This window comes from Dendrobates tinctorius, unplaced genomic scaffold (assembly GCF_039654945.1).
Source record: "Dendrobates tinctorius isolate UK_male_01 unplaced genomic scaffold, ASM3965494v1 ptg000410l, whole genome shotgun sequence".
NCBI classification, from domain to species: Eukaryota; Metazoa; Chordata; class Amphibia; order Anura; family Dendrobatidae; genus Dendrobates; species Dendrobates tinctorius.
The window spans coordinates 442,599-468,352 of record NW_027362074.1 but is presented as its reverse complement, the minus strand read 5'-3'; the positions used below and the strand labels follow the sequence as shown (position 1 = coordinate 468,352).

Here is a 25,754-nt window from a genome sequence, read left to right as displayed (position 1 = left end):
TACATGTGTACCACTAACATGTAACTTATCACTACATACATGTGTAACACTGACATGTAACTTATCACTACATACATGTGTACCAACAACATATAACTTATCACTACATACATGTGTACCACCAACATGTAACTTATCACTACATACATGTGTACCAACATGTAACTTATCACTACATACATGTGTACCACTAACATGTAACTTATCACTACATACATGTGTAACACTGACATGTAACTTATCACTACATACATGTGTACCACAGACATGTAACTTATCACTACATACATGTGTACCAACAACATGTAACTTATCACTACATACATGTGTAACACCAACATGTAACTTATCACTACATACATGTGTACCACCAACATGTAACTTATCACTACATACATGTGTACCAACAACATATAAATTATCACTACATACATGTGTACCACCAACATGTAACTTATCACTACATACATGTGTAACACCAACATGTAACTTATCACTACATACATGTGTACCACCAACATGTAACTTATCACTACATACATGTGTACCAACAACATATAACTTATCACTACATACATGTGTACCACCAACATGTAACTTATCACTACATACATGTGTACCAACATGTAACTTATCACTACATACATGTGTACCACAGACATGTGACTTATCACTACATACATGTGTACCACTAACATGTAACTTATCACTACATACATGTGTACCACTGACATGTAACTTATCACTACATACATGTGTACCACCAACATGTAACTTATCACTACATACATGTGTACCAACAACATATAACTTATCACTACATACATGTGTACCACCAACATGTAACTTATCACTACATACATGTGTACCAACATGTAACTTATCACTACATACATGTGTACCACAGACATGTGACTTATCACTACATACATGTGTACCACTAACATGTAACTTATCACTACATACATGTGTACCACTGACATGTAACTTATCACTACATACATGTGTACCACTAACATGTAACTTATCACTACATACATGTGTAACACTAACATATAACTTATCACTACATACATGTGTACCACCAACATGTAACTTATCACTACATACATGTGTACCACAGACATGTGACTTATCACTACATACATGTGTACCACTAACATGTAACTTATCACTACATACATGTGTACCAACAACTTTTAACTTATCACTACATACATGTGTACCACTAACATGTAACTTATCACTACATACATGTGTAACACTAACATATAACTTATCACTACATACATGTGTACCACCAACATGTAACTTATCACTACATACATGTGCACCACTAATATGTAACTTATCACTACATACATGTGTACCACTAACATATAACTTATCAATACATACATGTGTACCACTAATATGTTACTTATCACTACATACATGTGTACCACTAATATGTTACTTATCACTACATACATGTGTACCACCAACATGTAACTTATCACTACATACATGCGTACCATTGACATGTAACTCATCACTACATACATGTGTACCACTATCATGTAACTTATCACTACATACATGTGTACCACTAACATGTAACTTATCACTACATACATGTGTACCACTAACATGTAACTTATCACTACAAACATGTGTACCACTGACATGTAACTTATCACTACATACATGTGTACCACCATGTAACTTATCACTGTGACGAACAGCCCACCGCCGTTCGTCCACTTACGGGCGACACTAACGGGAGTCCCGCTGCCACCAAAACGCGACGGACAGCGGACCCTGTGTCACCACTATGTCACAGTCCCACCACTGACACGGGTGTATCAGCGGACGGAGGGGCGTGACACAATGCCGGCACACGGCTATCACAGGCGCAGTGGGGCTTATCTTAGTTATCCCAACACTGGCACCATGTGACCAAAAATATCCAGCAAGCTAATCTCGCTCTACAATTTGCCACAGGGGGAGTTTAATTTGGATGCCCCACCACTGCTATCAATCTTCCAAGTACTGCGGGGATTTATGTATATCCCACTTTCTCAGTTCCACTTTGGAACTCGCAGCTCTCCGGCACCCCCCTTACCCTCAGGTCAGTCAGGGAACTGCACCTAGGATAATTAGTCGCCGGACGGGCTGCCTGTTGTGAACCGGCAATTAGGCTTCTGCAGTAAGGGAATTATCAATGCTGTGGCTGAAGCCCCTTACTCAGCAATATAAGACCCTTCTAGACTGCCAGCAAGCCGTAATAGCCGTACACAACGCGCTACCACCAGTCACGGTTACTTAATTCACAGTGTTAAATTAAGAGGGTCCGTGGCAAACCCCTTGAATTAGTAGCGATTATCTATCAAAGGCGTATAGTTCGATTCTTAGAGCATGGAGACAGATCTAAATAATTTCATTTATTTTCCGAAAGAGGACAGTGATTACAGATAAAAGTTGCTATAAAATTGAGACATAAAATATGTACAGTACAGGTATAAAATAAAAGTGGAGAAAACAAAGAGATTACACTCACAGTTCCATATTGTTCCTTAGGCAGACCATGCGGCTAAGGTGGGTGGAGGCGGAGCTGCACTTCTCCGCTCATTGGGGTCCTTCTAGCACGACGACTTGAGCTGTTCTGAGCTGGTTTGCCCAGGAAATGCCTTATAGACTTTCCTATGTGACATCACAGAGAGGTGCATTCTGGGTTGATCCCACCTCTCTTATCCAAGTTATGTTTTGGCTACAAAACTTAGATTAGCTATAACTTTATGGGAGAAGCTGGTATGGACTCATCAGTGGTATCATGTTTCCCAGCGTAATGAGCCCATCAAGAAAACATCAAACATCTATGCGATATGACCGTCCATTTGGGCGCAAATCCTATCTCATGTTCTGGACAGGGTAGAACTTCGAAACATACGCGGTCTCGAAGCTGGGACCGCTCAGGTTACAAAAATATGATTTTCATATCTCTAGGGTATTTGGTTCTTATGGTATAGTCTCTCATAGTTTTATTCGTTTCAAACAAAGAAGTTTTTCCCGCTCTGAAGAGGAGAGAAGGCAAATGGTGTGAGGAAGATGGTCTAGCTAATTAACATTCCTGCTCTTCCAGAGGAAGTGGCAGGGTTGATAAAACCTGGGGGGAAGGAATTCCTACTACTGAGAGTTTACAATGTCCTAGGATGGAGGATTTGTTAGCACATTGCAACAGAAAACATATCTTGCAGACATGGTACATCACAATCACTACATACATGTGTACCATTGACATGTAACTTATCACTACATACATGTGCACCACTAACATGTAACTTATCACTACATACATGTGTACCATTGACATGTAACTTATCATTACATACATGTGCACCACTGACATGTAACTTATCACTACATACATGTGTACCACTAACATGTAACTTATCACTACATACATGTGTACCACTAACATGTAACTTATCACTACATAAATTGTGTACCACTAACATGTAACTTATCACTACATACATGTGTACCATTGACATGTAACTTATCACTACATACATGTGCACCACTGACATGTAACTTATCACTACATACATGTGTACCACTAACATGTAACTTATCACTACATACATGTGTACCACCAACATGTAACTTATCACTACATACATGTGTACCACTAACATGTAACTTATCACTACATACATGTGCACCACTAACATGTAACTTATCACTACATACATGTGTACCATTGACATGTAACTTATCACTACATACATGTGCACCACTGACATGTAACTTATCACTACATACATGTGTACCACTAACATGTAACTTATCACTACATACATGTGTACCACTAACATGTAACTTATCACTACATACATGTGTACCATTGACATGTAACTTATCACTACATACATGTGTACCATTGACATGTAACTTATCACTACATACATGTGCACCACTGACATGTAACTTATCACTACATACATGTGTACCACTAACATGTAACTTATCACTACATACATGTGTACCACTAACATGTAACTTATCACTACATACATGTGAACCACCAACATGTAACTTATCACTACATACATGTGCACCACTAATATGTAACTTATCACTACATACATGTGTTCCAACAACATAGAACTTATCACTACATACATGTGTACCACAGACATGTAACTTATCATTACATACATGTGTACTACCAACATGTAACTTATCACTACATACATGTGTACCATTGACATGTAACTTATCACTACATACATTTCTACCACCAAAATGTAACTTATCACTACATACATGTGTACCATTGACATGTAACTTATCACTACATACATGTGTACCACTAACATGTAACATATCACTACATACATGTGTACCACCAACATGTATCTTATCACTACATACACGTGTACTACTAACATGTAACTTATCACTACATACATGTGTACCATTGACATGTAACTTATCACTACATACATGTCTGCCACCAACATGTAACTTATCACTACATACATGTGTACCAACAACATGGAACTTATCACTACATACATGTGTACCACAGACATGTAACTTATCATTACATACATCTTTACTACCAACGTGTAAATTATCACTACATACATGTGTACTACCAAAATGTATCTTATCACTACATACATGTGTACAATTGACATGTAACTTATCACTACATACATGTGTACCACTAACATGTAACTTATCACTACATACATGTTTACCACCAACATGTATCTTATCACTACATACATGTGTACTACTAACATGCAACTTATCACTACATACATGTGTACCACCAACATGTATCTTATCACTTCATACATGTGTACTACCAACATGTAACTTATCACTACATACATGTGTACCATTGACATGTAACTTATCACTACATACATGTGTACTACCAACATGTATCTTATCACTACATACATGTGTACCACCAACATGTAACTTATCACTACATACATGTATACCACTGACATATAACTTATCACTACATACATGTGCACCACTAATATATAATTTATCACTACATACATGTGTACCATTGACATGTAACTTATCACTACATACATGTGTACCACCAACATGTAACTTATCACTACATACATGTGTACCACTAACATGTAACTTATCCCTACATACATGTGTACCACCAACATGTAACTTATCACTACATACATGTGTACTACCAACATGTAACTTATCACTACATACATGTGTACCACAGACATGTAACTTATCACTACATACATGTGTACCACCAACATGTAACTTATCACTACATAAATGTGTACTACCAACATGTAACTTATCACTACATACATGTGTACCATTGACATGTAACATATCACTCCATACATGTGTACCACCGACATGTATCTTATCACTACATACATGTGTACCACCAACATGTAACTTATCACTACATACATGTGTACCACTAACATGTAACTTATCCCTACATACATGTGTACCACCAACATGTAACTTATCACTACATACATGTGTACTACCAACATGTAACTTATCACTACATACATGTGTACCACAGACATGTAACTTATCCCTACATACATGTGTACTACCAACATGTAACTTATCACTACATACATGTGTACCATTGACATGTAACTTATCACTACATACATGTTTACCACCAACATGTAACTTATCACTACATACATGTGTACTACCAACATGTAACTTATCACTACATATATGTGTACCATTAACATGTAACATATCACTACATACATGTGTACCAACATGTAACTTATCAGTACATACATGTGTACCACCAACATGTAACTTATCACTACATACATGTGTACCACCAACATGTATCTTATCACTGCATACATGTCTACCACCAACATGTAACTTATCACTACATACATGCGTACCATTGACATGTAACTCATCACTACATACATGTGTACCACTAACATGTAACTTATCACTACATACATGTGCACCACTAACATGTAATTTATCACTACATACATGTGTACCACTGACATGTAACTTATCACTACATACATGTGTACCACAGACATATAACTTATCACTACATACATGTGTATCACCAACATGTAACTTATCACTACATACATGTGTACCATTGACATGTAACTTATCACTACATACATGTGCACCACTAACATGTAACTTATCACTACATACATGTGTACCATTGACATGTAACTTATCACTACATACATGTGCACGACTAACATGTAACTTATCACTACATACATGTGTACCACTGACATGTAACTTATCACTACATACATGTGCACCACTGACATGTAACTTATAACTACATACATGTGTACCACTAACATGTAACTTATCACTACATACATGTGTACCATTGACATGTAACTTATCACTACATACATGTGTACCACTAACATGTAACTTATCACTACTTACATGTGTACTACCAACATGTAACTTATCACTACATACATGTGTACCATTGACATGTAGCTTATCAATACATTCATGTGTACCACTAACATGTAACTTATCACTACATACATGTGTACCACAGACATATAACTTATCACTACATACATGTGTATCACCAACATGTAACTTATCACTACATACATGTGTACCATTGACATGTAACTTATCACTACATACATGTGCACCACTAACATGTAACTTATCACTACATACATGTGTACCATTGACATGTAACTTATCACTACATACATGTGCACGACTAACATGTAACTTATCACTACATACATGTGTACCACTGACATGTAACTTATCACTACATACATGTGCACCACTGACATGTAACTTATAACTACATACATGTGTACCACTAACATGTAACTTATCACTACATACATGTGTACCATTGACATGTAACTTATCACTACACGCATGTGTACCGCTAACATGTAACTTATCAGTACATACATGTGTACCACTAACATGTATCTTATCACTACATGCATGTGAACCACCAACATGTAACTTATCACTACATACATGTGCACCACTAATATGTATCTTATCACTACATACATGTGTACCAACTGTGATGTACAATGTCTGTGAGGTATGGGGTTTTGTCCACAAAATATGATGTTTTCTGTTGTAACTTTCCAGAAAGATCCGGCAGATATGACAATCCAGGCTGCTAGCTCTGCAGCTTCATCCCTCCTCCCTTCACACACACACAGAGCAGTGCCACCCCCCCTCCTCTACAGCCTGTGTTCGCACTAGTAATAGGAGACCCCCCTGCTGCTACAACCATTTGTTTCCTTCTCTCCTCTTCAGAGCGGGAAAAACTTCTTTGTTTGAAACGAATAAAACTATGAGAGACTATACCATAAGAACCAAATTACCCTAGAGATATGAAAATCACATTTTTGTAATCCGGGCGGTCACAGCGTCGCTGCTGTGGTTCTTGCGAAGCCTAATCCTTTCAGAACCTGAGATATGTGTTCCAGCTAAACGGTGTATCAGAACTACTGCATATTTGGTCTTGAATTATTGTACTCAACAAATCCCAACCAATGATGCCCTATATGTGTCTGTGCGGGCTGCCCCCACGGAGTTATGATTAGTATAAGTTTTCTAGTGTAATTCTAAATCCAAAAGGGAGAGGTGGGATTAACCCAGCATGCATCTCTCCGTGATGTCACATAGCAAGTCTATATAGCATTTCCTGGACAAAACCAGAGCAGAACAGCTCAAGTCGTCATGCTAGAAAGACCCAGATGAGCGGAGAAGTGCAGCTCCGCCTCCACCCCCTTTAGCCGCATGGTCTGCCTAAGGAACAATATGGAACTGTGAGTGTACTCTCTTTGTTTTCTCCACTTTTATTTTATACCTGTACTGTACAGATTTTATTTCTCAATTTTATAGCAACTTTTATCTGTAATCACTGTCCTCTTTCGGAAAATAAATGAAATAATTATTTAGATCTGTCTCTATGCTCTAAGACTCGAACTATACGCCTTTGATAGATAATCGCTACTAATTCAAGGGGTTTGCCATGGACCCTCTTAATTTAACACTGTGAATTAAGTAACCGTGACTGGTGGCAGCGCGTCTTGCACGGCTATTGCGGCTTGCTGGCAGTCTAGAAGGGTCTTATATAGCTGAATGAGGGGCTGCGGCCACAGCTGATAATTCCCTTACTGCAGAAGCCTAATTGCCGGTTCACAACAGGCAGCCCGTCCGGCAACTAATTATCCTAGGTGCAGTTCCCTGACTGACCTGAGGGTAAGGGGGGTGCCGGAGAGCTGCGAGTTCCAAAGTGGAACTGAGAAAGTGGGATATACATAAATCCCCGCAGTACTTGGAAGATTGATAGCAGTGGTGGGGCATCCAAATTAAACTCCCCCTGCGGCAAATTGTAGAGCGAGATTAGCTTGCTGGATATTTTTGGTCACATGGTGCCAGAGTTGGGATAACTAAGATAAGCCCCACTGCGCCTGTGATAGCCGTGTGCCGGCATTGTGTCTCGTCCCTCCATCCGCTGATACACCCGTGTCAGTGGTGGGACTGTGACATAGTGGTGACACAGGGTCCGCTGTCCGTCACGTTTTGGTGGCAGCGGGACCCCCGTTAGTGTCCCCAGTAAGTAGACGAACGGCGGTGGGCTGTTCGTTACATATTGGTGGCAGAGCGGTGGGATAATCCTAGAGCATTAGTGATTTGGTTTGAGCAATCATTCCTCTCACTAAAAACCTGCACGGTTCCTGCGGGAATCCTGCATCATAGGTTTTGGAGAACAGACTCTGTGGTTACTAGTTCTGAGACATTTGTGTGTACGTACAAGTATTCCCTCCCATTTCTTCGTTTTTCTTTTTCTATCTTTTATTTGGCAACCATGGCGGCAAAAGGAGAACCTTGGTACAACCGGCAGACAAAGGAAGTTCTTGCTGGGTTATGCACGTACCAAGGCCTTGACGCCACAAACTAAAACAGAGCTCAAATGATCGCAGCTCTAGTGCAGCTGGACAACGACAAGAATCCAGCGAGCGCAGAAGTTGGCCCAAGTGACAATGGGGCTTCAGCAGAGGCTCCACTCATGAGCGTGGGGCCCACATTCAATCAGAGCACGCTGGACCCCTACCTGCAAGCGGCCTTGGACGCACTCCCTGCCGAAGACCGTGACGGACGTCTGCAGCTGATCCAGCAAGCTCAAGAGAGAGCAGAGCAGCGAGCCGAGCGGGAGGCGGAGAGACGCGAGCGCCAAGCTGAGGCTGAGAGAGCAGAGCAGCGAGCCGAGCGGGAGGCGCAGAGGGCCCATGAACTGGAGGTACTCCAGCGGGGTGGGAATGCCCCCACAGCCCGAAGCAGTGAGCCCAGCAGCGTCCAGACTCCTAAACCCCGGCCAGAGCACTTTCCCGTGATGGAAAAGGATGGGGACTTGGACACGTTTCTGCGAGCCTTTGAGAAAGCCTGCAGACAGTACCGACTGCCCGAAGACCAATGGGCCAGGTACTTGACCCCAGGGCTAAAAGGCAAAGCTCTGGAGGCGTTTGCTTCTCTTCCGCAAGCACATGATGATGACTATCGCGCCATAAAAGAGGCGCTGATCACCAAATATCGGCTGACACCTGAGGTATACCGAAAGAAGTTCCGACACCTCCAACGTGGCCCACATGATAGCTACAGTGATGTGGTGCAAGGACTCAGGACCCACTTTGACCAGTGGATCCATGGACTGTCCGTTGAAACCTTTGAGCAGCTACGGGACCTGATGATCAAAGACCAGTTCCTGCATCTCTGCCCAGCTGAGGTCCGACAGTTCATCCTGGACCGCGAACCAACGAACGCGGACAAAGCGGCGCAGATCGCCGACAACTACGAGGCGAACCGGAAGCCCGAGACGCGGAGGCCAGTCGCCACCAGCTGGAAAGGGGGTAAGCCAGCAACCAACCCCAGTGCCCCAGCTAGCCGTCCCTCCGGAGGCCCAGTCCCTGTTGTCAACAGCAGGCCGGCTACTGACAGTCGCCTGTGTCACCACTGCCAGCGGCCTGGTCACTTCTTTTACACCTGTCCGAATAGGCCGAAGAACCCCCCAGCCAAGGCCCCCGGGCCCAACGCCTCTGTTCTTTTGGTGGGAGGTGTGGTTGGGAGGGCTGACGACAACGTTCAACCTGTTCAGGTGGGGGCCCGTCTTGCTACAGGCCTCAAGGACACCGGGGCTGAACGAACCCTCATCCGTCCTGGACTGGTGGCCCCTGAAGAGTTTGTTGAGGGGAAAACCCTGACTGTCACCGGGATTGGAGGCACCCGTTGTCCCTTGCCAGTGGCACGAGTTTATCTCGATTGGGGTGCTGGGAGCGGGTTGAGGGAGGTGGGAGTGTCTGAAAACCTGCCCACTGATGTTTTATTGGGGACTGACTTGGGGCGGATGGTTGCATACTACGTCCCTGACACCCTTCCCCAAACTGATAATAAGGGTAACGTTAACCCTGATGATGATGATGATGATGTTGATGTATCGGTGCCGACTGAACCCGTTAACCCTTTCTTTGAAGCGGTAGATGTGTCCACAGGTACCGAAGTACTCAGCCCCGTCACTCTGCGGAGTGAGACGGCTGAGGAACCCCTGGCAGGAGTAAGCAACGGTGCTCAAGGAAGTGGGGAGGTGCATGGGGGCCATGAGGAAGGTAATGCCATGCAGCTGACCAGTGCCACCGAGGAAGGTAACTGGCCCATAAGTAGCCCTGCTCCTGAAGTGTTGGGGGTGGATGGGGAGGTAGAGCCCAAGCCAGCACCGGCTGGTGGGTCTGTAGAAATCCCCAGGGAGACAGCATACATAGCAGCTGTCACACGCAGTCAGAGTGCCCAGATCGCAGGTAACGTCTTCTGGACCCTCTGCTGCTACAGGAGAGACTGAACCAGAGGTGAACCCAGCACCGGTTCCAGAGGGTCCCAGTAAAGAGGGGACCCTGACGTCACTTCTGGCAGCCTCCAGCATGGAGTTCCAGGCTGCTCTGCACTCAGATGCCAGCCTGGAGAAATTGAGAGGTCTCGCCGAGACGCCCACCTCCAAGTCTGATAAGGAGAGGGTGTTCTGGGAACGAGGAAGGTTGTACCGGGATACAGTACCCGGAGATCCTAAAAAGGAGTGGTTGAGGGAAAGACAGCTGGTCGTCCCCTATCAGTTCAGAACTGAGTTGTTGCGGATTGCCCATGAGATTCCACTCGCTGGACACTTGGGGATCAGCAAAACAAAGGCACGGCTGTCTCAACACTTCTATTGGCCCAAGATGGGGACAGATGTAACACACTACTGCCGCTCCTGCGCCACCTGTCAAAAAGTGGGTAAGGCGGGGCCTGCTCTTAAGGCTCCCCTTATTCCTTTGCCGGTGATAGAGGAGCCTTTCCAGAGAATCGCGGTGGACATTGTAGGACCGCTGTCCGTCCCCAGCAGCCCCGGAAAGCGATACATTCTCACCGTGGTAGACTACGCAACCCGGTACCCAGAGGCAGTAGCTCTGTCTTCAACCAGGGCAGATAAGGTGGCTGACGCACTGGTGACCATCTTTTCAAGAGTAGGATTTCCCAGGGAGATGCTTACCGATCAAGGGCCCAATTCATGTCTCGCCTAATGGAGGCTCTCTGTGAGAAAATGCAGGTGACGCAGCTGGTATCGAGTCCGTATCACCCACAGACTAATGGTTTGTGTGAACGTTTCAACGGTACCCTCAAACAGATGCTCCGCATACTGGTTGAGACCCAAGGGCGCGACTGGGAGCGGTACCTCCCACACCTGCTGTTCGCTTACAGAGAAGTTCCGCAGGCCTCAACCGGGTTCTCCCCCTTCGAGCTCCTGTATGGCAGGCGAGTCCGGGGACCCCTTGGGTTGATAAGAGAATCCTGGGAAGATGAGCCAAACCCCACAGAAGTGTCCATCGTGGATTATGTCATGCGCTTCCGTGACAAGATGCAGACCTTGACGCAGTTGGTGCATGACAACATGACGCAGGCTCAGGCTGACCAGAAGCGCTGGTACGACCAGAACGCCCGGGAGCGGACCTACCAGGTGGGTCAAAAGGTATGGGTGCTGGTCCCTGTACCAACGGATAAGCTTCAGGCAGCCTGGGAAGGCCCATACGTCGTCCACCAACAGCTCAATCCGGTCACCTACGTGGTCACGCTTGACCATGCTCGGGGTAGGCGCAAGGCCTTTCACGTCAACATGCTGAAGGCGCACTACGAACGTGAAGCTTGCGTCCTACCGGTCTGCAATCTGCCAGAGGATGGAGAGGAAGATCCCCTCCTGGACATGCTGGCCCAGGCCAAGGCCAATGGGTCCATTGAGGACATGGAGATAAGTGGTTCGCTCACCGTGTCCCAGCGGTTGCAGTTGATGGCCACCCTGAAACTCTTCCGGCCCGTGTTCACCAACCAACCGGGGAGGACGGAGTTAGCGGTTCATGAGGTGGACACCGGGAATCACGCCCCATTACGGCGAACACCTTATCGGATCTCTGAAACGGTGCAACAAGTCATGCACCAAGAGATCGATGAGATGTTAAGGCTGGGGGTGATTCGACGGTCAAAAAGCGCGTGGGCTTCACCTGTAGTCCTCGTGCCTAAAAAGGATCGAACCACCCGGTTCTGCGTGGACTACAGAGGGCTCAACGCCATCACAACCTCTGATGCGCACCCAATGCCGCGCATCGAGGATCTGCTCGAGCGGTTGACAAACGCCAACTACATATCCATCATGGATTTGAGTCGGGGATACTGGCAGATTCCCCTGAGCCCTGAGGCGCAGGAGAAATCCGCCTTTATCACCCCCTTTGGACTGTACGAGTCCACGGTCATGCCCTTCGGCATGAAGAATGCCCCTGCCACTTTCCAGCGGATGGTCAACCACCTGCTTCGGGGACTGGAGGAGTACGCGGTGGCCTACTTAGACGATATTGCCGTCTTCAGTTCCACCTGGGAGGAACACCTTCAGCAGCTCCAGGAGGTGCTCAAGCGTCTTCACCAGGCAGGCCTGACCATCAAGCCGGGGAAGTGCCAGATAGGCATGCGCGAGGTCCACTACCTGGGGCACCGGGTAGGCGTGGGTTCCATGAGTCCGGAGCCAGAAAAAGTGGACGCCATCGTGTCCTGGCCCACCCCCAGGACCAAGAAACAGGTGAAGTCCTTCTTGGGCACTGCAGGGTACTATAGGCGGTTCGTACAGGACTATAGCGCCCTTGCCAAACCCTTGACTGACCTCACCAAGCAGAGGCTACCCCAAACAGTCAACTGGACAGATGACTGTGAGGCGGCTTTCCAAGCTTTGAAAGCAGCCCTGTGCAACTCTCCAGTGTTGAGAGCAGTCGACAGCAGTCGCCCGTTTCTGGTACAGACCGACGCCAGCGAGTTTGGCCTCGGTGCTGTGCTTAGCCAGGTCGACTCGGGGGACCAAGAACACCCCGTGTTGTACCTGAGCCGGAAACTTTTGCCGAGGGAAGTGGCATACTCGACCATCGAGAAGGAGTGTCTGGCCATGGTGTGGGCACTGCAACGTTTGCAGCCCTACCTGTACAGGCGCGCCTTAACGGTGATAACTGACCACAACCCTCTGAGCTGGTTGCACACAGTGTCCGGAACCAATGGAAGGTTGCTCCGCTGGAGCCTTGCCCTTCAACAGTACGACTTCACTGTAAAACACAGGAAGGGCAGTGAAAACGGCAATGCCGATGGGTTGTCCCGCCGGGGCGAACCCGCTGAGGTGTGCATGGCCGATTACCGAGAGGTAATGCCTCCTTAGCGCCCTCTTAAGGGGGGAGGTGTGATGTACAATGTCTGTGAGGTATGGGGTTTTGTCCACAAAATATGATGTTTTCTGTTGTAACTTTCCAGAAAGATCCGGCAGATATGACAATCCAGGCTGCTAGCTCTGCAGCTTCATCCCTCCTCCCTTCACACACACACAGAGCAGTGCCACCCCCCCTCCTCTACAGCCTGTGTTCGCACTAGTAATAGGAGACCCCCCTGCTGCTACAACCATTTGTTTCCTTCTCTCCTCTTCAGAGCGGGAAAAACTTCTTTGTTTGAAACGAATAAAACTATGAGAGACTATACCATAAGAACCAAATTACCCTAGAGATATGAAAATCACATTTTTGTAATCCGGGCGGTCACAGCATCGCTGCCGTGGTTCTTGCGAAGCCTAATCCTTTCAGAACCTGAGATATGTGTTCCAGCTAAACGGTGTATCAGAACTACTGCATATTTGGTCTTGAATTATTGTACTCAACAAATCCCAACCAATGATGCCCTATATGTGTCTGTGCGGGCTGCCCCCACGGAGTTATGATTAGTATAAGTTTTCTAGTGTAATTCTAAATCCAAAAGGGAGAGGTGGGATTAACCCAGCATGCATCTCTCCGTGATGTCACATAGCAAGTCTATAAAGCATTTCCTGGACAAAACCAGGGCAGAACAGCTCAAGTCGTCGTGCTAGAAAGACCCAGATGAGCGGAGAAGTGCAGCTCCGCCTCCACCCACCTTAGCCGCATGGTCTGCCTAAGGAACAATATGGAACTGTGAGTGTACTCTCTTTGTTTTCTCCACTTTTATTTTATACCTGTACTGTACAGATTTTATGTCTCAATTTTATAGCAACTTTTATCTGTAATCACTGTCCTCTTTCGGAAAATAAATGAAATAATTATTTAGATCTGTCTCTATGCTCTAAGACTCAAACTATACACCTTTGATAGATAATCGCTACTAATTCAAGGGGTTTGCCACGGACCCTCTTAATTTAACACTGTGAATTAAGTAACCGTGACTGGTGGCAGCGCGTCGTGCATGGCTATTGCGGCTTGCTGGCAGTCTAGAAGCTGATAATTCGCTTACTGCAGAAGCCTAATTGCCGGTTCACAACAGGCAGCCCGTCCGGCGACTAATTATCCTAGGTGCAGTTCCCTGACTGACCTGAGGGTAAGGGGGGCGCCGGAGAGCTGCGAGTTCCAAAGTGGAACTGAGAAAGTGGGATATACATAAATCCCCGCAGTACTTGGAAGATTGATAGCAGTGGTGGGGCATCCAAATTAAACTCCCCCTGTGGCAAATTGTAGAGCGAGATTAGCTTGCTGGATATTTTTGGTCACATCGTGCCAGTGTTGGGATAACTAAGATAAGCCCCACTGCGCCTGTGATAGCCGTGTGCCGGCATTGTGTCTCGTCCCTCCGTCCGCTGATACACCCGTGTCAGTGGTGGGACTGTGACATAGTGGTGACACAGGGTCCGCTGTCCATCACGTTTTGGTGGCAGCGGGACCCCCGTTAGTGTCCCCCGTAAGTAGAAGAACGGTAACTTATCACTACATACATGTGTACCACTAACATGTAACTTATCACTACATACATGTGTACCATTGACATGTAACTTATCACTACACACATGTGTACCGCTAACATGTAACTTATCACTACATACATGTGTACCACTAACATGTATCTTATCACTACATACATGTGCACCAACATGTAACTTATCACTACATACATGTGCACCACTAATATGTATCTTATCACTACATACATGTGTACCACAGACATGCAACTTATCACTACATACATGTGTACTACCAACATGTAACTTATCACTACATACATGTGTACCATTGACATGTAACTTATCACTACATGCATTTCTACCACCAACATGTAACTTATCACACATACATGTGTACTACCAACATGTAACTTATCACTACATACATGTGTACCATTGACATGTAACTTATCACTACATACATGTGTACCACTAACATGTGACTTATCACTACATACATGTGTACCACCAACATGTATCTTATCACTACATACATGTGTACCATTGACATGTAACTTATCACTACATACATGTGTACTACCAACATGTAACTTATCACTACATACATGTGTACCACTGACATATAACTTATCACTACATACATGTGCACCACTAATATATAATTTATCACTACATACATGTTTACCATTGACATGTAACTTATCACTACATACATGTGTACTACCAACATGTAACTTATCACTACATACATGTGTACCACAGACATGTAACTTATCACTACATACATGTGTACTACCAACATGTAACTTATCACTACATACATGAGTACCACTAACATGTAACTTATCACTACATACATGTGTACTACCAACATGTAACTTATCACTACATACATGAGTACCACTAACATGTAACATATCACTACATACATGTGTACCAACATGTAACTTATCAGTACATCCATGTGCACCACTAATATATAATTTATCACTACATACATGTTTACCATTGACATGTAACTTATCACTACATACATGTGTACTACCAACATGTAACTTATCACTACATACATGTTTACCATTGACATGTAACTTATCACTACATACATGTGTACCACTAACATGTAACTTATCCCTACACACATGTGTACCACAGACATGTAACTTATCACTACATACATGTGTACTACCAACATGTAACTTATCACTACATACATGTGTACCACAGACATGTAACTTATCACTACATACATGTGTACTACCAACATGTAACTTATCACTACATACATGAGTACCACTAACATGTAACTTATCACTACATACATGTGTACTACCAACATGTAACTCATCACTACATACATGAGTACCACTAACATGTAACATATCACTACATACATGTGTACCAACATGTAACTTATCAGTACATCCATGTGTACCACCAACATGTATCTTATCACTGCATACATGTCTACCACCAACATGTAACTTATCACTACATACATGTGTACCACCAACATGTAACTTATCACTACATACATGTGTACCATTGACATGTAACTTATCACTACATACATGTGTACCACCAACATGTAACTTATCACTACATACATGTGTACCACTAACATGTAACTTATCACTACATACATGTGTACCACAGACATGTAACTTATCACTACATACATGTGTACTACCAACATGTAACTTATCACTACATACATGTGTACCACAGACATGTAACTTATCACTACATACATGTGTACTACCAACATGTAACTTATCACTACATACATGAGTACCACTAACATGTAACTTATCACTACATATATGTGTACCATTAACATGTAACATATCACTACATACATGTGTAGCAACATGTAACTTATCAGTACATACATGTGTACCACTAACATGTAACTTATCACTACATACATGTGTACCACCAACATGTAACTTATCACTACATACATGTGTACCACTAACATGTAACTTATCACTACATACATGTGTACTACCAACATGTAACTTATCACTACATACATGTGTACCACCAACATGTATCTTATCACTACATACATGTGTACCATTGACATGTAACATATCACTCCATACATGTGTACCACCGACATGTATCTTATCACTACATACATGTGTACCACCAACATGTAACTTATCACTACATACATGTGCACCACTAATATATAATTTATCACTACATACATGTGTACCACCAACATGTAACTTATCACTACATACATGTGTACCATTGACATGTAACTTATCACTACATACATGTGTACCATTGACATGTAACTTATCACTACATACATGTGTACCACCAACATGTAACTTATCACTACATACATGTGTACCATTGACATGTAAGTTATCACTACATACATGTGTACCACTAACATGTAACTTATCACTACATACATGTGTACCACAGACATGTAACTTATCACTACATACATGTGTACTACCAACATGTAACTTATCACTACATACATGTGTATCACAGACATGTAACTTATCACTACATACATGTGTACTACCAACATGTAACTTATCACTACATACATGAGTACCATTGACATGTAACATATCACTCCATACATGTGTACTACCAACATGTAACTTATCACTACATACATGTGTATCACAGACATGTAACTTATCACTACATACATGTGTACTACCAACATGTAACTTATCACTACATACATGAGTACCATTGACATGTAACATATCACTACATACATGTGTACCACCGACATGTATCTTATCACTACATACATGTGTACCACCAACATGTAACTTATCACTACATAAATGTGTACTACCAACATGTAACTTATCACTACATACATGTGTACCATTGACATGTAACATATCACTCCATACATGTGTACCACCGACATGTATCTTATCACTACATACATGTGTACCACCAACATGTAACTTATCACTACATACATGTGCACCACTAATATATAATTTATCACTACATACATGTGTACCACCAACATGTAACTTATCACTACATACATGTGTACCATTGACATGTAACTTATCACTCCATACATGTGTACCACCAACATGTAACTTATCACTACATACATGTGTACCACTAACATGTAACTTATCACTACATACATGTGTACCACAGACATGTAACTTATCACTACATACATGTGTACTACCAACATGTAACTTATCACTACATACATGTGTACCACAGACATGTAACTTATCACTACATACATGTGTACTACCAACATGTAACTTATCACTACATACATGAGTACCATTAACATGTAACATATCACTACATACATGTGTAGCAACATGTAACTTATCAGTACATACATGTGTACCACTAACATGTAACTTATCACTACATACATGTGTGCCACCAACATGTAACTTATCACTACATACATGTGTACCACTAACATGTAACTTATCACTACATACATGTGTACCACCAACATGTAACTTATCACTACATAAATGTGTACTACCAACATGTAACTTATCACTACATACATGTGTACCACCAACATGTAACTTATCACTACATAAATGTGTACTACCAACATGTAACATATCACTACATACATGTGTACCACCAACATGTAACTTATCACTACATACATGTGCACCACTAATATATAATTTATCACTACATACATGTGTACCACCAACATGTAACTTATCACTACATACATGTGTACCATTGACATGTAACTTATCACTACATACATGTGTACCACTGACATGTAACTTATCACTACATACATGTGTACTACCAACATGTAACTTATCACTACATACATGTATACCACAGACATGTAACTTATCACTACATACATGTGTACTACCAACATGTAACTTATCACTACATACATGTGTACCACAGACATGTAGCTTATCACTACATACATGTGTACTACCAACATGTAACTTATCACTACATACATGTGTACCACAGACATGTAACTTATCACTACTTACATGTGTACTACCAACATGTAACTTATCACTACATACATGTGTACCAACAACATATAACTTATCACTATATACATGTGTACCAACAACATATAACTTATCACTACATACATGTGTACCAACAACATATAACTTATCACTACATACATGTGTACCAACAACATATAACTTATCACTACATACATGTGTACCACAGACATGTAACTTATCACTACATACATGTGTACTACCAACATGTAACTTATCACTACATACATGAGTACCACTAACATGTAACTTATCACTACATATATGTGTACCATTAACATGTAACATATCACTACATACATGTGTAGCAACATGTAACTTATCAGTACATACATGTGTACCACTAACATGTAACTTATCACTACATACATGTGTGCCACCAACATGTAACTTATCACTACATACATGTGTACCACTAACATGTAACTTATCACTACATACATGTGTACCACCAACATGTAACTTATCACTACATAAATGTGTACTACCAACATGTAACTTATCACTACATACATGTGTACCACCAACATGTAACTTATCACTACATAAATGTGTACTACCAACATGTAACATATCACTACATACATGTGTACCACCAACATGTAACTTATCACTACATACATGTGCACCACTAATATATAATTTATCACTACATACATGTGTACCACCAACATGTAACTTATCACTACATACATGTGTACCATTGACATGTAACTTATCACTACATACATGTGTACCACTGACATGTAACTTATCACTACATACATGTGTACCACAGACATGTAACTTATCACTACATACATGTGTACTACCAACATGTAACTTATCACTACATACATGTATACCACAGACATGTAACTTATCACTACATACATGTGTACTACCAACATGTAACTTATCACTACATACATGTGTACCACAGACATGTAGCTTATCACTACATACTTGTGTACTACCAACATGTAACTTATCACTACATACATGTGTACCACAGACATGTAACTTATCACTACTTACATGTGTACTACCAACATGTAACTTATCACTACATACATGTGTACCAACAACATATAACTTATCACTATATACATGTGTACCAACAACATATAACTTATCACTACATACATGTGCACCACTGACATGTAACTTATCACTACATACATGTGCACCACTAACATATAACTTATCACTACATACATGTGTACCAACAACATATAACTTATCACTACATACATGTGCACCACTGACATGTAACTTATCACTACATACATGTGTACTACCAACATATAACTTATCACTACATACATGTGCACCACTGACATGTAACTTATCACTACATACATGTGCACCACTAACATATAACTTATCACTACATACATGTGTACCACTAACATGTAACTTATCACTACATACATGTGTACCAACAACATATAACTTATCACTACATACATGTGCACCACTAACATATAACTTATCACTACATACATGTGTACCACCAACATGTAACTTATCACTACATGCATGTGCACCACTGACATGTAACTTATCACTACATACATGTGCACCACTAACATATAACTTATCACTACATACATGTGCACCACTGACATGTAACTTATCACTACATACATGTGTACCACAGACATGTAACTTATCACTACATACATGTGTACTACCAACATGTAACTTATCACTACATACATGTGTACCACTAACATATAACTTATCACTACATACATGTGTACCACCATGTAACTTATCACTACATACATGTGTACCACAGACATGTAACTTATCACTACATACATGTGTACTACCAACATGTAACTTATCACTACATACATGTGTACCACTAACATGTAACTTATCACTACATACATGTGCACCACTAACATATAACTTATCACTACATACATGTGTACCAACAACATATAACTTATCACTACATACATGTGCACCACTGACATGTAACTTATCACTACATACATGTGTACTACCAACATATAACTTATCACTACATACATGTGCACCACTGACATGTAACTTATCACTACATACATGTGCACCACTAACATATAACTTATCACTACATACATGTGTACCACTAACATGTAACTTATCACTACATACATGTGTACCAACAACATATAACTTATCACTACATACATGTGCACCACTAACATATAACTTATCACTACATACATGTGTACCACCAACATGTAACTTATCACTACATGCATGTGCACCACTGACATGTAACTTATCACTACATACATGTGCACCACTAACATATAACTTATCACTACATACATGTGCACCACTGACATGTAACTTATCACTACATACATGTGTACCACAGACATGTAACTTATCACTACATACATGTGTACTACCAACATGTAACTTATCACTACATACATGTGTACCACTAACATATAACTTATCACTACATACATGTGTACCACCATGTAACTTATCACTACATACATGTGTACCACAGACATGTAACTTATCACTACATACATGTGTACTACCAACATGTAACTTATCACTACATACATGTGCACCACTAACATGTAACTTATCACTACATACATGTGTACCACAGACATGTAACTTATCACTACATACATGTGTACTACCAACATGTAACTTATCACTACATACATGTGTACCACTAACATATAACTTATCACTACATACATGTGTACCACTGACATGTAACTTATCACTACATACATGTGTACCACCAACATGTAACTTATCACTACATACATGTGCACCACAGACATGTAACTTATCACTACATACATGTGTACTACCAACATGTAACTTATCACTACATACATGTGTACCAACAGCATATAACTTATCACTATATACATGTGTACCAACAACATATAACTTATCACTATATACATGTGTACCAACAACATATAACTTATCACTACATACATGTGTACCACTGACATGTAACTTATCACTACATACATGTGCACCACTAACATATAACTTATCACTACATACATGTGTACCAACAGCATATAACTTATCACTATATACATGTGTACCAACAACATATAACTTATCACTACATACATGTGTACCACTAACATGTAACTTATCACTACATACATGTGCACCACTAACATGTAACTTATCACTACATACATGTGTACCACAGACATGTAACTTATCACTACATACATGTGTACTACCAACATGTAACTTATCACTACATACATGTGTACCAACAACATATAACTTATCACTACATACATGTGTACCAACAACATATAACTTATCACTACATACATGTGTACCACTAACATGTAACTTATCACTACATACATGAGTACCAACAACATATAACTTATCACTACATACATGTGTACCAACAACATATAACTTATCACTACATACATGTGCACCACTAACATATAACTTATCACTACATACATGTGTACTACCAACATATAACTTATCACTACATACATGTGCACCACTGACATGTAACTTATCACTACATACATGTGTACCACTAACATATAACTTATCACTACATACATGAGTACCAACAACATATAACTTATCACTACATACATGTGTACCAACAACATATAACTTATCACTACATACATGTGCACCACTAACATATAACTTATCACTACATACATGTGTACTACCAACATATAACTTATCACTACATACATGTGCACCACTAACATGTAACTTATCACTACATACATGTGTACCAACAACATATAACTTATCACTACATACATGTGTACCAACAACATATAACTTATCACTACATACATGTGTACCAACAACATATAACTTATCACTACATACATGTGTACCACTAACATATAACTTATCACTACATACATGTGTACTACCAACATATAACTTATCACTACATACATGTGTACCACTGACATGTAACTTATCACTACATACATGTGTACTACCAACATATAACTTATCACTACATACATGTGTACCACAGACATGTAACTTATCACTACATACATGTGTACTACAACATGTAACTTATCACTACATACATGTGTACTACAACATGTAACTTATCACTACATACATGTGTACCAACAACATATAACTTATTACTACACACATGTGTACCACTGACATGTACCTTATCACTACATACATCTATAGGGTGGACACCGTATGAGAGAACAATGTGGAGAGCATGTACCATAAGAGGGACAGCGTGAGGGCATGTTTTGTGCAGGGATATAGTAAGGGGTAATTATGTATTCCGGGGCCCAGCGCAGGACAGATATTTTTATTTAGGAGCATTATAATGACACTTTAAGGGCATCATGTGGGGATGTTCTGCAGAAGACCGTAGAAGATGGACATCTGCAGAGACGAGATGTGGAGGAGAAAACTCATCATGGGGTCTGGACAAGAAGAAAAGAAGGAGATCGACTCCAGAGACGACGTCATCTATGAGGTTCCTGGATGTAAACGTTATTTGTGATACTAGTTCTCATGTTTTTTTATAATAGGAGCATTACAGGGGTTGTCCAGGCCTGTGCTGTCTGCAGTCATTCTATGTGACTGCAGACTTCTGAATTCTCACTGTGCTCACTGCGCGCTGTCAGGATTCCCTCATGCTGGTAATTTACATACATACGGTCACATGCTGACTAGACGTGCGGCCTCACTCCATGAAAATGAACGGAGCCAGGCCGGGCACGTCTAGTCGGAATGTGGCCAGAACTATACAAATCACATACTTGTGCTTGCATGACTGTGTACTCTTGCCACCGGTACGGGAGAATCCTAAAAGTGTGCAGTGCATCCACTGTGAGAATTCAGAAGCTGCAGTGTCAGGACTCAGCTCTGCAGGTTCCAGTAGTCATCACACGGACACTTCACTCATATGCGATTTTCACACTTATGATCCTATGACAGCGAGCTTCTCGTCTGCTTCTTTTAGTTTTTCACTGAACATTGAGAGCATCAGGAATAGCAGCTTGTCGGTACCTAAGTGTGCAAATCGCATGTGTGCGGGGGGCGCCGGAGCAAATTCTCGCCCTGGGTGCCAGAAAGCCTAGATACACCTCTAGAGAGACAGATATATAGATAGACAGATAGATAGATAGATAAATAGATAGATACCTGAGGATCAGTAAAGTATCCACTGTTTTCACATTTAATTTGAGTGCTGCCTATTTTTTTCCTTTTGTTAATTTGGCTGTTTGGACACTGCTGAATAGGTTTTGCACCTACTACCGTATATTAATTTGGTAGTGCTGCCCTTTTCTCTTGACTTAGATAGTTAGATAGATAGATAGATAAGATAGATAGATAATAGAGCCCTGGATCTACTGGTAAAGAAATTTAGCGGCAGGGGATAGCCTAAGAAAATGTTAACACTACAAAGAAATAGGGTAAAAACTTGGACAGGAATTCATTAGTACATAGTAAAAATATGAAAAAAGAATTCTTGAGAATACCAGTAGTAACAAATTATACAGAAGAAAGCAAAAGTCCTCATGTAGAATGAGTAGAAACCATAGAGACCAATTGATACAATCAGATTTTGGCCCCTTTAAGAAGTGATCACAAAGATACTGGACAGGGGTGCAAAGAAAAGGTTGTTTCTCATGTGTGGCCTGCGTGAATTGTCCTTTGGATAGGAAAATGTCGAATCTTTCATCATTAATCACTTAAAAAGTGTACACAATGGAACATTACTTCAGAATACGTTGTCTACTTGTTCCAATGTCCGTGTTCCCTATTGTATGTCGGTGAAACCACACCTATCATTTCAAAACCCGCATAAATCACCACTGCTATATAATATGGAGAAGACACTGGAGAGCCCCATGTCTAAAGATTTGGTAGAAATGAACCCTCTGAAAACAGGTGAAATTCAGTATTATTGATACAGTCCCTCCAGAGAAGAGGGGGATAGAGCTGGAGTGGACAGAGCTGGAACAGACAGAGCAGGAACGGACAGAGCTGGAACGGACAGAACTGAAGCGGACAGAGCTGGAGCAGACGGAGCTGGAGCGGACAGAGCTGGAGTGGATAGAGCTGAAGTGGACAGAGCTCCAGCGGACAGAGCTGGAGTGGGTAGAGCTGGAGTGGACAGAGCTGGAGTGGGTAGAGCTGGAGCAGACAGAGCTGGAGCGGGTAGAGCTGGAGCAGACAGAGCTGGAGTGGACAGAGCTGGAGCGGGTGGAGCTGGAGCAGACAGAGCTGGAGCGGACAGAGCTGAAGTGGACAGAGCTGCAGCAGACGGAGCTGCAGAGGGTAGAGCTGGAGCAGACGGAGCTGGAGCGGGTAGAGCTGGAGCAGACAGAGCTGGAGCGGGCAGAGCTGGAGCGGACAGAGCTGGAGTGGAC

At 41.9% G+C, this 25,754-nt stretch overlaps 1 protein-coding gene across 1 annotated transcript in view; it reads right to left on the bottom strand.

Moving 5' to 3' along the window:
- Nucleotides 1-25,754, bottom strand: part of DMBX1 (diencephalon/mesencephalon homeobox 1) — a 137,601-nt gene that overhangs the window by 95,985 nt on the left and 15,862 nt on the right. The gene's annotated exons all lie outside the window — the stretch shown is intronic.